This window comes from Nelumbo nucifera, chromosome 4 (genome assembly GCF_055504915.1).
Source record: "Nelumbo nucifera cultivar China Antique chromosome 4, China Antique-T2T, whole genome shotgun sequence".
Classification (NCBI taxonomy): Eukaryota; Viridiplantae; Streptophyta; class Magnoliopsida; order Proteales; family Nelumbonaceae; genus Nelumbo; species Nelumbo nucifera.
This window is the reverse complement of record NC_142652.1, coordinates 57,388,030-57,402,478: the sequence shown is the minus strand read 5'-3', so window position 1 is coordinate 57,402,478 and position 14,449 is coordinate 57,388,030. Positions and strand designations below refer to the sequence as shown.

The following is a 14,449-nucleotide window of genomic DNA, read 5'->3' as shown; positions in this document are numbered from 1 at the left end:
GGATCATGTGTTGTTTGCTGGAAAAGCAGCAAACAGGGGTCCACGACAGACTCCATAACCGAAGCCGAGTACATTGCCGCAAGTGAAGCTGCCAAGGAAGGTGTGTGGATGAAGAAGTTCATTCACGAATTAGGAGTGGTTCCGTCCAACACATCACCCATCCTGTTGTTGTGTGACAACAATGGAGCCATCGCCCAGGCTAAGGAGCCCCGTGCCCACTCGTAGTCAAAGCACATCGAGAGGAAGTACCATATACTACGGGAGATCATTGGTAGAGGGGATGTCCTGATTCAGAAGGTAGCATCAGCGGATATTGTGGCAGACCCATTAACTAAGCCACTCACACAGAAGGTGTTTGAGAAACACGTGGAAAGTATGGGACTCTGGCTAGTACCAGATTGAACCTAAGTGCAAGTGGGAGAGGTTGGACAGTTTTTATATGCCCTTAGCTTCAATCAATTCTTATGTACTCTTGATATTTAATGTAAATTAATGAAGTACATGTTTGATTCATGTTCAGTGGTATGCTTCTGTGTAAGACCCTTAAACTGGACACTTAATGAGGCTTGTGTTGGTTTTGAATGTTCACAGCCGCTGGATAAGTCTGGGGAGATTTATCCTGCCAAGGCTAACACTGGTGTGCTGCCAACTGTTGGGGTGGCTTGTCTCAGCCACCAGCGTGAGACCCAAGGCACATGCAGGGTAGGATTAATTGAACCCTTGAACCGGACCAGATTTCCAGTATTGCCCTGGACCTTGGAGATAGATGGGAAAAACTGGAAAGTTACACCCGACCCCTAGACCCGATTATGGTACTGCACTAGGTGTCGGATTAGGCTGTCTTTGATATGCCAATCAGTGAGATCCTTAGCGGGGTCAAAACCTGAGTATGTTGGGACAGTCTAAGAATTCATCTGAGTGGGTGATCATAGTGACGGGATCAGCCCCTTTGTCGGACAAAGGTAATGATCGAGAATGCACTCTTTCTGATGGAAACCAAACTGCCGGCAGTTGATTACTATCGTTGGAATTTTGTTTTGCAAAATTTATATATATGATATATATTTAAGTATGGTTTCAAAATGTTTGCTAATGGTTTTAATTCTCGGGATCCATGTAAGTAGAGAGTGCAGCATTGTTCCTTGCAGCCGAGGGAGAGGTCCTCTCTTGTCGGGCAGTGCTTGATCATTATGGGCTGAGAGGTTAAGTGTAAGGCCATTTGGGATAATACCTGATGGGCTAATCTAGCACCTGCCCACAGTCCCTGGGTTTTTATAAGATGGCTTGGCTCAGGGACCACTTAGTGTAAGTGTTGGGCCCATATGGTCCATATGATAGGCTTAGGGGTTCACTGGGATTTCCAGTCAATTCGGCTAGGCCTTGTAATAAAGGTTGGGCCGAACCCATGTGGCTGGTGTGTAGATCAATGCTTGGGTCCCACGCCATACAAAGAAGCCCAACTGGGTAGCAGATTGGAAACTAAATGAGCACTTGTTACTTAATGAGCCAAAAGCCCATTTCAAACTGGGCTGATATGATCACCCACTTATGGGGTGGATCTGAGAGTAGGGTTAGCTGATAGGATGGGGTTTTAACCCTATCCACTCTTAGATACCAGATTAAAATATGACTTGAATCTGGTAACCTCCTGATAAGATCAGGAGTAGGCTAACCTAATCTGCAGATAGGATTAATATTATCCACATCCAAATACGGATTTGGATTAGGATAACTCCTAATAGGATTAGGGGATTCTTAATCAACAAGAAAGGAGGAAACCCTATCAAGAATTATTAGAATTCTAACCTAGGGTTTTCAGAGGCATTCTTCTGAAAGACAGAGATAGGATCTCATTCTCTCTAAGTTGAAAACTGCTTCTACACCAATTCAACATTAGGGAACTCCTCCAGCCGCCACCACCTACTACATAGTTCGATCTTCACTAAGAAGGCAATCAAGAAATCAGTTCTTGATATCAGTTTTGCTAAAAATCTGATCGAATTCGGTGCTCATTGTTTCTAGAGGATTCTTCTGTAGAATTCGGTGTGTAGGATGCACCCTGTTGGTTCCATTCCACAGTTGCTGTGTCATCTTTAGCAGGAGCGGATCTTGGTGTCTTCTCTGGGCGTGAACACCAACTTTGGGAGATATTATTTCTCTGGATCAGGTATAATCCCTCCCTTGTCTTTTGGTTCAGATCTGGTTCGGTTATGGTTCAAATAGGATCCTTGAATTTTGATTCTAAAATTACGGAATATGATTCCCAGTTGGAAGAAAGTGGGAAATTTTTGAAATTCGCCCTACCCTATTCCGCAATCTTTGGCGTCCATAGGATGGATCCCACCATTCTTTCAATTTGTTCCTAAATGGGTCAGACCATATATCATCCAAGAAGCACACCCGACTATGTTTTATGTATTGAGAGATGTAAACACAAATGAACAAGACGAGATAGTGAATGGACATTAGTTGAAATAGTATAATGAAAAATATGTGTATCTGATTTATATATGAGATTCATTCCAAACAAATAAAGTATACTATGTTTTCTTTAGCGATTGTTTCATTTTTATTAGATTTGGCTAAAGATTATCTTAATTTAGTAATCATGCTTTGTGTGATGACATATCCCCTGGAAACCCCAAGTGCGATGACACATTCCCTGGAAACCCCAAGTGCGATGCCATATTCTCTAAAAACCCTAGGAAAGCCCTAGCAACCCCAAGTACGTTGACACATTCCTTAGCAAGCCTAGGAAGGCCTTGGCTATCCCAAGTGCAATTCTATATTCCCTAGAAACCCTAGGAAAGCCTTGAAAACCCCAAGTGCAATGCCATATTCCCTGGCAACCGTAGAAAGGCCCTAGTAACCCTAGAAGCGATGCCATATTCCCTGGCAACCCCAAGTGTAATGACACATTTCCTAGCAATCCCAGGAAGGCCCTGGAAACCCCAACTACAATGCCATATTCCTTGTCAACCCCAGGTGCCATGACACATTTCGTGGCAACCCTAGGAAGGCCTTGGCAACCCCAAGTGTGATGTCATATTCCCTACCAACCCCAGGTGCGATGACACATTCCCTGGCAACCCCAAGAAGGCCTTGGCAATTCAAAGTGCAATGCCATATTCATTGACAACCCCAAGAAGGCCATGGAAACCCCAAGAGTAGTGCCATTATCCCTAACAACCCCAAGTGCAATGACATATTCCCTAGAAACCCCAGGAAGGCCTTAGCAACCCCAAGTGCAATGCCATATTCCCTACTAATCCCAAGAAGGCCCTGAAAACCTAAAGTTCTATGACACATTCCCTGGCAACCCTAAGAAGGCCTTGGCAATCCCAAGTGCAATACCATATTCCTTGACAACCCCAAGAAGGCTTTGGAAACCACAAGAGCGATGCCATATTCCCAAAAAAACCCCAAGAAGGCATTACCAACCCCAAGTGCGATAACACATTCCATGGCAACCCCAGGAAGGCCTTGGCAACCCCAAGTGCAATGCCATATTCCCTAGTAATCCCAAGAAGGCCCTAGAAACCCCATGTGCTATGACACATTCCCTAGCAACCCCAGGAAGGCCATGGTAATCCCAAGTGCAATTCCATATTCCCTAGCAACCCTAGAAAGGCCTTGGCAACCCCAGGAGCGATGTTATATTCCTTGGCAACCCCAAGAAGGCCTCGGAAACCCAGGTGTAATGAAATTCCTTGGCAACCACAAGAAGGCCTTAGCAAACCCAAGTGTGATGTCATATTCCCTGGCAACCCTAGGAAGGCCCTAGCAACCCCAGGTGTGATTGACGCATTCTCTGGTAACCCCAGGAAGGCCTTGGCAATCCCAAGTGTAATGTCATATTCCCTGGCAACCCCAAGTGTGAAGGCCCTGGTAACCCCAGGTGCGATGTCATATTCCCTAGCAACCCTAGGAAGGCCCTGGCACTCCCAGGTGCAACGCCATACTCCCTGGAAATCCCATGGAGACCTAGGAGACACCAAGTGCAACTCCCTTACTATACTAATGACAACGCAGGGAATAAGATGAAAACCTTGACAACCTAGATATGGTTTCCTACCTACCTAAACCCGCACAATCAATCCTAAGAACTAGTATGTTATTACATATACATCACCAACATATAATCAAATGTGAGTTATAACATCACACGGGCCAAGAGCAGATCAACAAAAAGGCTCGGTCACCATTAGAGAGTAAGAACACTCTTCCACTCATTAAACGGGCACAGATGCATAACAAAATAACAAAATGGAATAAAAATTACACATAAGAAAAAAATCATTCTATTGAATGATATAAACACTCGATGTCACAAAACGATAGGAGCATTACAAAATATAATTTCCTTTTCACTAAACCACACGTCTTGCTTCTTGGTAACCTTCTTTAGACTAGCCTTCTATTCCTGAATAGCTACAATTTCTTTGTGCTCCTCTCGTAATTGTGGTAGCACCTTTTGTTGGCAAGCGGCTTCGTTGAGAAGAGCTGCTATATTCTCCTCAGTCTATGATATGCAAGCTTCCATGACATTCAATCGCCTATGAAGCTCGTCCAAGCACTTGGAAGAAATGGGGTTCAACTCCTTATAACTGGTCTTCCAAAACACATTAAACATATGAACCACCCACTCTTTAAGCTATTCCATCTTGAAGCCCATTACAGTACACGAAATGCACGTCTTCAACCATCGAGTAAACAAAGACAATGACAATTCGTCTACCGACTGAGACATAATTGAGTTCATCAGACTTGCCACCATGTTCAAGGAGGCACTCATAACTATGGGCATAAACTCAGCAGATGGCAACCACTCCTTGTGAATAATCAATGGTATCATATCAGCAACACTACACGACATGATGAACTGCTCCCACCTACAAATCCCTTGAACCACTACAGGGTCAAATACCGCAAACCCAATAGGCACAATCTCTTCTCTCACATAATGATCTTTCAACTCCTAGTGCACTGTCACAAGCTCACTGGTAAGATCCAATTCCTTGGTCTATGAATCTAGATCATCAACTTCCACATGAGTTAGCTCAGTCGTAACTCCAGGATATTTAGGACACTCCACTTGAACTTCAGATGACAAGAGCTAAACGACCAAGACATCCTCATGGACAGCAGACTCCATATGTTCAGAGGGGGAAGGCTCCCGCTCAGGCCCTAATTCGCCCATCACAAGTGTATCTACACTCTCACCAGTTACAAGACCCGTGGGGTGCAGCTTTAATTCCGTGACAGGAGCATCAACAGCCACACCAGCGTTAATAGGCACAACATCCCCATCATGAACGTTACTCCCCTACGAACACCCAAACCAACAACTAGAACACCCACGTCATAGGGCCTCCTCCCTTGGCGAGTCTCCCTCTCTGACACCCAGCTGAAGAGACATTAAGTCTTCCACTAAATTCTTAATAACAAATTTTGCAGGCACACTAATCCAATTGACACACTCCATGTGGCAAAATGAATGGAGCATCATGAATACAAACAAAAAACTACCACAAAAAGACTAAACAAACAACATATTTACATACACCTCTTCATTCATAGCGCTTTCAGATGGCGCTTGTGTGGTGACAAGCTCGAGGAAATTTTCCCTGACCCCTACCTATTTCAAAACAAACGATTACAAATATACATTTAGTCCTAGCAGGAAAGAAAATAACAATTGTAAAGCAAACTGAGTCAATTGTTAGTACACTTACTAGTTCAAATGTCCTCAACTCCTTTCCCCAAACATGAGGAGCCATTTTCTTAACCCACCCACCTATGATGGGGATGGTAACAATATTAGCTGACAGAACATGCATCCCCGATTGCACATATTAAATAGTGTATGCCCTTAGCTCCAATTAGAATGATGTATATTATGACATTTAATTAAAATGAATAAAGTAGATATTTGATTCATGTTATCATGGTGTGTTTCTGTGTAACACCCTTAAACAAGACACATATGAGACTAATGTTAGTTTAGAATCTTCACAGTCGTTGGATAGATCTGGGGAGATTTATCCTGCCAAGGCTGACACTGATGTGCCGTCAAGTTGGTTGGGGTGGCTTGTCACAGCAGCCAGGGTGAGACCTGAAGTACATACAATGTGGGATTTCTTAAAACCCTAAACCATACCAGAATTCCACTATTGCCCTGGACCTTGGAGATAGAAGGGAAAAACTGGAATGTTACACCTGACCCCTAGACTCGATTATGATACTTCACTAGGTGTTGCATTGGGCTGTCTTTGATATGCCAATCAGTGAGATCCTTAGAGGGGGTCAAAACCTGGGTATGTTGGGACAGTCCAAAAATTCATCTGAGTGGGTGATCATAGTGACAAGATCAGCCCCTTTGTTGGACAAAGTGAATGATCGGGAATGCACTCTCTCTGATGGAAACCAAAACTACCGGCAGTCGATTTCAACCGTTGAATCTTGTTTTGCAAAATAAATTTATATACAGAGATATACATATATATATATATATATATATATATATATATATATATATATTATGGTTTCAAAAGGTTTGTAAAAGGTTTTAATTCCTGGGATCCATGTGAGTAGAGAGTGCAACATTGTACCTTGCAGCCGAGGGAGAGGTTCTCTCTTGTCGGGTAGTGTTTGATCATTAAGGGCTGAGAGGTTAAGTGTAAGACCATTGAGGGTAATACCTCGTGGGCTAATCTTACATCTGCCCACAGTCCTTGGGTTTTTATAAGGTGGCTTGACCCAAGGACCATTTATTGTAAATGTTGGGCCCATTAAGAGCCCATGGTGATGGACTCAGGGGTTCACTGTCTCCTACAGTGAATTCGGCCAGGCCATGTAACAGAGGCTGGGCTGAATCCATGTGGCTGATGTGTACATCAATGTTTGGGTCCCACACCATACAAGGATATTCAACTGGACAACAGTTTGGAGGGTAAGTGAGCTGATGGACTTAATGGGTCTAAAGCCCAATTCGAACTGGCTTAATGAGATTAATTAAAGGAGGGCGGTTCTGGGATTTAGAACAATAGATAGGATAAGGAATTGTCCCTATCCACTTAGAGAGTCCAGATCCAAATAAAGATTTGGATCAAGAAACTCCTAATTAGATTAGGAGGGTTGATCTTTATTGTAGATAAGATAAAGGATTATCCTTATATCTTAAAGAGAGTCCAGATCCAAATACAAGATTTGGATTAGGAAACTCCTAATGGGATTAGGAGAACCTCTCTTTAAGGATATAAATAGGAGAGCAGGGTGAACCCTCAGTACACAACAGAAACCAATCTAACTGTTGAATTCAGAGAAAGACAACACAATTAGACTGCACTATCTCCTTCTCTCCTGCTCTTTCTGCCATACCAGTTTGATCTCCACCTGTGGGAGCGATCAAGAAGTGTTCTTGATATTACCTTTGGCAAAAAAGGTAATCAAAAGTCGTGCTCACTAGCCCTCCATCAGATTATTGCCGAAGAATCAGGTTCTTGCTGAAGAGCCATCCTGTTGACTCTGCTTCATCCTGCACCGTGTCATCTTCGGTGGAAGCAGTCTTTGGATCTTTCCTTGGGCGTGAACACCTTCATTGGAGGTAGGGCGTGAACACCTTCATCCTTGAAAATGTTTTCTAAAATAGGGAATGTGATTCCCACATGGGAGAGAGAAATTTTTGAAATTCTGCCCAACCTTTCTTCAAGGTTCGGCCATCCATATAATGGATCTCTCATCCCCTCAGTGGTATCAGAGCCAGGTTCAAATCTTGAACCAAAATTAACCAGATCTGGAACTGCGCAAATGGGCAGGGCGTTCTACTCGATTTGCGTAGATTAGCGATTTCTGGGAAATTTGTTCCCAAATTTTGGGTGATTGATCTGAAATTAAATATTTATGAATCTGAATTATATTTAGAATTGTTCTGCATATTTTTCTTGATTTTTGGGTTGTTTGTACGGGGGAGATCGAAATCTTTAATGGCACAAGAAATCTGCGCCCCTGTTGTTCTTTTTCATTCTTGGTCTATAATTAATTATTTTTTAATTTTTAGACGGAATGTATAGGAATACAATTTTAATGTAATATTAATAGAAATTAGGTTTTCTATTTCATTTCATTCAAAGTTGAAGCAGATTGCATAGAGGAGAGATTTTCGCAGATATGGGTTCGACCATCTGCGATTTGCAGTTTTGGAAACTGCATACTGCAAACTAATTTTTGTTTTGCAGGGTAGCAGTCCTACGAACAGCCCTCCTACTGATTCTTGAATGTCTTGTTTTAGTTATTTAATTTTAGATCAATTTTTCTTGAATTAAATCTTGAATTAAAAATCAAACCCTAGACCAATTCGAACCAGATTGGACCAAACTGGTTGGACCAAACTGGTTGGACCAAATCTGTGGTTCGATGGGGGCAGTTCTCAGCCCTATTTTTTCATATATGGGTCCAGGAGTTGATTGTTAATTGGAAGATGCAATTCTGCCCATACCTGTAAAACCCAGTGTTAAAACTGCTTTAGCCCATTTTCAGCATAAAAACTATATGGGCCGAACTGCTCTTTGCAATTCAGCCCATATACCTAGATAATATTAATCAGTAATATTGTGGATAATTATGGGCTTTAATTATGGGTTTTACAATTATTAATTGATTGAATCAATTATGTTGTTCCTGCATGTGATGTATCGATGTGTGATGTGCAACGTTCATGGGCCATAAGTGCTTGGCCCATGCTGAAATGATAGTGGCTCTTGCGCACATCATGACTGAATGCACATCATTTCCATGGTGTCCTTAAGATCATTGGATGATCTTCCTTTCTAGTGGGCCCCACACCAGCTTCCTCCCCAAGAGGAACCATGCGGAACCCTAGCCGTTTAGGGCCCATCTAAATCTGGCTTTATGAAAGTCAGTGGGAGCCACTTTGGTTTGACCTAAATTAAACTAGGGCGTAGTATTTCATTCCCTCCATAGAACTATGAGTGCATGTGATAGGGAGATTCATATGATGAACTCTCTAAATGCCTTCCACCATTAACATGAAGATGGGTCCTTCAGTAATAAGGAAAGGCACCATAAAATTGGGCTATTCATTTTTTGTTGGATCTGTTGGATTGTTTCATGAAATGATAGGGGCATCATAGACCGATGTGGGAGGGGCCTATCCTAAAATGGAAGACTCTCTCATGATACCTTGGTGTTCATGAACATGATGGGTGAGCACTCACTAGACATAAAGGTTTAACCTAAAATGGCAATGAACCTTGTCTGACAGAGGCCAAAGGGAAAGCTCATAAGATGAGTGGATATGATCCTTCACAGAAAGGTGATGGGGTTATGCAGCTGAAACAGTTGGCACCATGCACCCTATGTGATTTCCCATATTTCTAGAGACATAGTTTGTAGTCTCCATCACAGAGATAGGAGGGAAATCTCGGAGATGAATAAATGGAAATGGAACATAGATTAAAATCCATATCTATGTAGATAACATGAATCAAATAAGGTTGTGAACTAATATTTGCTTTTTATCAGAAATCGCAAACGGACAATTCGCTAAATTGTTGGATGACAACAAACTTAAGGGCCCAATCTACGCTGACTGGTATCGTAACCTTATGCTGGTCCTGACATCTAAAAAATTAGACAAAGTAGCTAAAAACCCTGCTCTGGAACGTCCGGGTGATAGGGCTTCTGAGGCCCGTAGGAGGGACTATCAAGAATGGAAAGAGAAAAATTCCCTTGCCCGCTGCTACATCATAGCATCCTTAGACAATTCGATACAACAACAGTTCAATCAGATCGAATTGTCCAAGGATATCTTGGAAAGTCTGAGGGCGATGTATGAGGAGCAGAATCATTCTACTCGTCAAAAGGTCTTGAAACAGTTCATGACCGCATAGATGTCCAAGAACCAGCAAGTTCATGACCATTGTCTTAAGATGATGGGATACATCAATGAACTTGAGGCTCTTGGATCCGGGCTTGATCATGTCACTAAGGTTGACGCCATTCTAAATTCTTTGCCTCCTTCCTTCAATCAGTTCATCATGAACTACAACATGAATAAGCTAAATGTTAGCATCCAAGAACTCAGCAATATGTTGCAGAGAGACGAAGAACTAATAAAGAAGGATGAGTCCATTGCCATGCTTGTTGAAATCGGCAAATCGGGCAAGAAGAAGAGGAAGGCAAAGAAAAAGCCTCAGAAGAAAGCTACCAAGTTCAAAACGCAAAGGAAGGACAAAGCATCAGATACTTGTCACTTCTACAAACAGGCCGACCATTGGAAGAGGAATTGTCCTCAGTACTTGGAGACCAAGAAACAAGGCAATTTTGAATCCTTTGTCATAGAAACCAATTTGTTGGTAACTTCTGTTTCCTGGTGTATTGACATCGGGGCTTCCACTCATGTGTGTAACTCACTGCAGGGGTTCAAAACAAGCAGAAGACTAAGTGACGGAGAGGTGACTCTTTACTTGGGAACTTCTGCAAGTGTTGTAGCTACAGCTATAGGAACTGTAGAGTTAGTTTTTAGAGGAGGAATTATTGTAGTGAAAGATTGTCTTTATGTACCCAATTTGAGAAGATATTTGATTTTCGTTTCAAAACTGTGTGTAGATGGATATTTTGTTCTCTTTAGTAATATGATTACTATCAAAAAAATAACAAATTCCTCGCATACGGAGAACTTGAGAATAGTCTCTATGTTCTCCATCCTTCTTTGGAAACTAGCATAACCAAAACTACGTCGGACGATATCCCCAAGAAAAGAGCCCGTGATACAGTTACTCCCATGTGCCCGTGACATTACTGACTTGGTACATCAACATAGATCATATCACAAGGTTGGTAAAGGATGGTCCTTTGGATTTTCTAACTATAGAAGATCTTCCAACCTGTGAACCTTGCCTTCAGGGTAAGATGATGAAACGACCATTTAATGGTAAGCCTGAAAGATGTACAGGCATGCTTGACCTTTTACATACTGATGTATGTGGTCCCATGAGTATTAGGACACGTAACCAACATGTTTATTTCATAACATTTACCAATGATTACTCACAGTATGATTATGTGTACTTAATGAGGCACAAGTCTAATTCCTTTGAAAAGTTCAGAGAATTCAGGCAAGAGGTCGAGAAGCAGTTATGGAGAGAAATTAAGACCCTTCGAATGGATTGAGGTGGGTATCTCTCTAACGAATTCAGGGACTACTTAAAGGACAATGGGATAGTATCACAAATAGCTCCTCCAACTACACCATAGCTAAACGGTGTGTTAGAGAGGAGGAACCAGACTTTATTGGATATGGTCTGATCACTTCTCGTACACACAGAGTTACCCACATCCTTTTGGATTTACGCATTAGAGACTAAGATATACGTGCTGAACCGGGTTCCAACCAAATCAGTTCCGAAGACTCCCTATGAGCTTTGGACCGTTAAGAAACCAAGTGTGAGACACTTGAAGATTTGGGGTTGTTCGGCACATGTTAAAAGAACGAGTGCAGACAAATTGGAATCCAAGATCAGTCATTGCCAATTCATAGGCTACCCCAAAGGCTCCATGGGTTACTTATTCTATGACCCAGGAGAATAGAAGGTGTTTTATAGTCGAAATGCCCATTTCTTGGAAGATGATTACATCCTGAACAACCATCGTCAAGAAGTTGTTCTTGATGAGGAGAGCTCAGGGGTAGTGGGAGATGTCCCACAAGCTCCAGTTAATAACCAACCTAGGAGATCTACCCAGGTTTCTAGGCCTCCATTTCGTTTTGGCTATGACCAAGAAAGTTACTTGGTGGAAGCCATGACAAGTGAGGAGGATCCCGTGACTTATACGGAAGCTATGTTGGACATAGATTCCTTGAAGTGGGTAGATCCATGAGTGTTGAGATGGACTCAATGGAGACCAATGGAGTATGGACTCTGGTAGATCCACCCCCTGGGGTAAAAGCAATTGGTTGCAAATGGATCTATAAGAGGAAGAAGGGCCCTGATGGTAAGGTTGAGACCTACAAGGCTCGTCTTATGGCATAAGGATACACTTAGAAAGAAGGAATCGATTATGAGGAAACCTTTTCGTTGGTGGTCATGCTTAAATCCATTAAGATCCTGCTAGTTGTAGCAACATACCATGATTATGAGATTTGGCAAATGGATGTCAAAACTGTGTTCCTGAATGGAGATCTTAGTGAAGATATCTATATGCAGCAACCGTAAGGTTTTATAGCTGCGGGTCAGGAACACATGGTATGTAAACTAAACCGATCCATATATGGACTTAAGCAAGCTTCTAGGAGTTGGAACATCCAGTTTATCTCTACCGTCAAACAATTTGACTTTGAGCAAAATCCAGATGAGCCCTGTGTTTATAGGAAATCTAGTGGGGATAAGGTTACGTTCCTGGTTCTGTATGTAGATGACATTTTACGCATTGGGAATGATGTAGGAATGTTGACTATGGTGAAAGTATGGCTTTCACAGCAATTCTCCATGAAAGATCTTGGAGAAGCCTCCTACATACTAGGTCTTCGACTCTATAGAGATAGATCGAAGAGGATAATAGGATTATCCCAATCTGCTTACATTGACAAGATAGTCAAGAGATACAGCGTGGAGAACTCTAAGAAAGGAAATGTTCATTTTAGGCATGGAGTCAGTCTCTCCAAGGGTATGTCTCCCAAGACTCCCGAGGAGATTGAGGGCATGAAGGACATTCCCTATGCCTCAGCTGTAGGGAGCATCATGTATGCCATGTTGTGCACTCGCTCTGATATCTCTCAAGCAGTGACCGTGGTACGCAAATTCCAGGCAAACCCAAGGCAGGAGCATTGGACAACTGTAAAAAACATACTAAAGTACCTTTGAAGGACAAAAGAGTTTTGTCTGATATTCGATGGTAGTTCACTATAGATCTAGGGGTATACTGATGCCGACTTACAGTCAGATCTAGATGATAGAAAGTCTACATCAAGTTATATTTTCACGATAGGATCATGTGTTGTTTGCCGGAAAAGCAGCAAATAGGGGTCCACGACGGATTCCACAACCGAAGCCGAATACATTGCCGCAAGTGAAGCTGCCAAAGAAGCCGTATGGATGAAGTTCATTCACAAATTGGGAGTAGTTTCATCCAGCACATCACCCATTCCATTGTTGTGTGACAAAACTAGACCCATTCCATTCTCATGGATTCACCTCTGTATTGCTTGGTAGAGTGCCCAGTATTCTCGCTGAGATCAATTGCGCCAACTACCCAACCTAATTTTCCAAGTTCTTTATTGAAAACTCTTGGTTCTGAAACTTGATTTCAGCACTGGCTACGAACTTTGTCATCAGCTCCTCTAGGTTAGATTTTTGTTCCAGCTGATGAAAACTTTGGTGGAAGGGCTTCAGTGCATGCTGATTTTGCCATGATGGGTTCGGGTGTCCTCTCCATCCCGGGTGAAAGGCATGATGGCACTGATATCCTTGCTGCCTTGGAAGATCGCCGACAAAGTCAACCTATTCTGTAGACTGCTTAAACTGATTGCCAACTTGGCATTCAGTGCTGATGTTGCCTCCCGCACACAAACCACATGTCACGGGCTGCACATGCATGGCTGCCATCTGCATTTCGTCTAATTTCTTGCTGAGTGCACCTATTTGAGTAGATAGAGTTGTGTATGTGTCTACATTGTGGAGACCATGCTGCTTTCTCACTTGAGCTCTCTCTAAATGCCCCTAGTAATTATTGGCTGCCATCTCCTCTATGAGTGCATGGGCCACCTCAGGGGTCTTATTGTTGATGGAGCCCCCGGCTGCCGCATCTAGGATGGTCTTGTTGGAAGCGGTTAGACCATTGTAAAAGGTCCGCACTTGCAGCCATATAGGAAGGCCATGATGAGGGACCTTTCTTAGCAGCTCCTTATAACGTTCCCATGACTCATATAGAGATTCTCCCTCTTTTTGGAAGAAAGTGGTGATGTCATTTCTCATTTTTTCTTTTTTAGATGGAGGGAAGTATTTGGAGAGGAATCGGCCAGCCATCTCATCCCTATGGCTATAGATCCGGCTGGTAATGAATTCAGACAAGCCTTGGCCTTGTCTTTTAATGAAAATGAGCATAACCTCAGCCTAACAGCATCATCAATTACCCCATTATGCTTGAAGGTGTCACAAATTTCCAAGAAATTGACTATATGGGAATTTGGATCTTCATGAGCCATGCCACAAAACTGCACTATGTTTTGGATCATTTGAATTATGGCTGGTTTGATTTCAAAATTGTTAGCAGCAATGGCCGGTCTTATAATGCTTGAAGCAGCCCCAGTTATGGTTGGTTTAGCATAGTCCATCATAGTTCTGGGTTCAGCCATCTCTTCAATTTCAATTCTGGCTTGTCTAGCAGCTCTCAGGTGAATACGGAGAGTTCTTTCAATCTCTGTATCATAAAG

At 42.5% G+C, this 14,449-nt stretch overlaps 1 non-coding gene across 1 annotated transcript; it reads left to right on the top strand.

Moving 5' to 3' along the window:
* Positions 1–13,887: 13,887 nt before the first annotated feature.
* Positions 13,888–13,994, top strand: LOC148800541 (small nucleolar RNA R71). The gene has a single exon (XR_016071029.1). It is a non-coding gene; the product is annotated as a small nucleolar RNA R71 (small nucleolar RNA).
* The last annotated feature ends 455 nt before the right edge of the window (positions 13,995–14,449 follow it).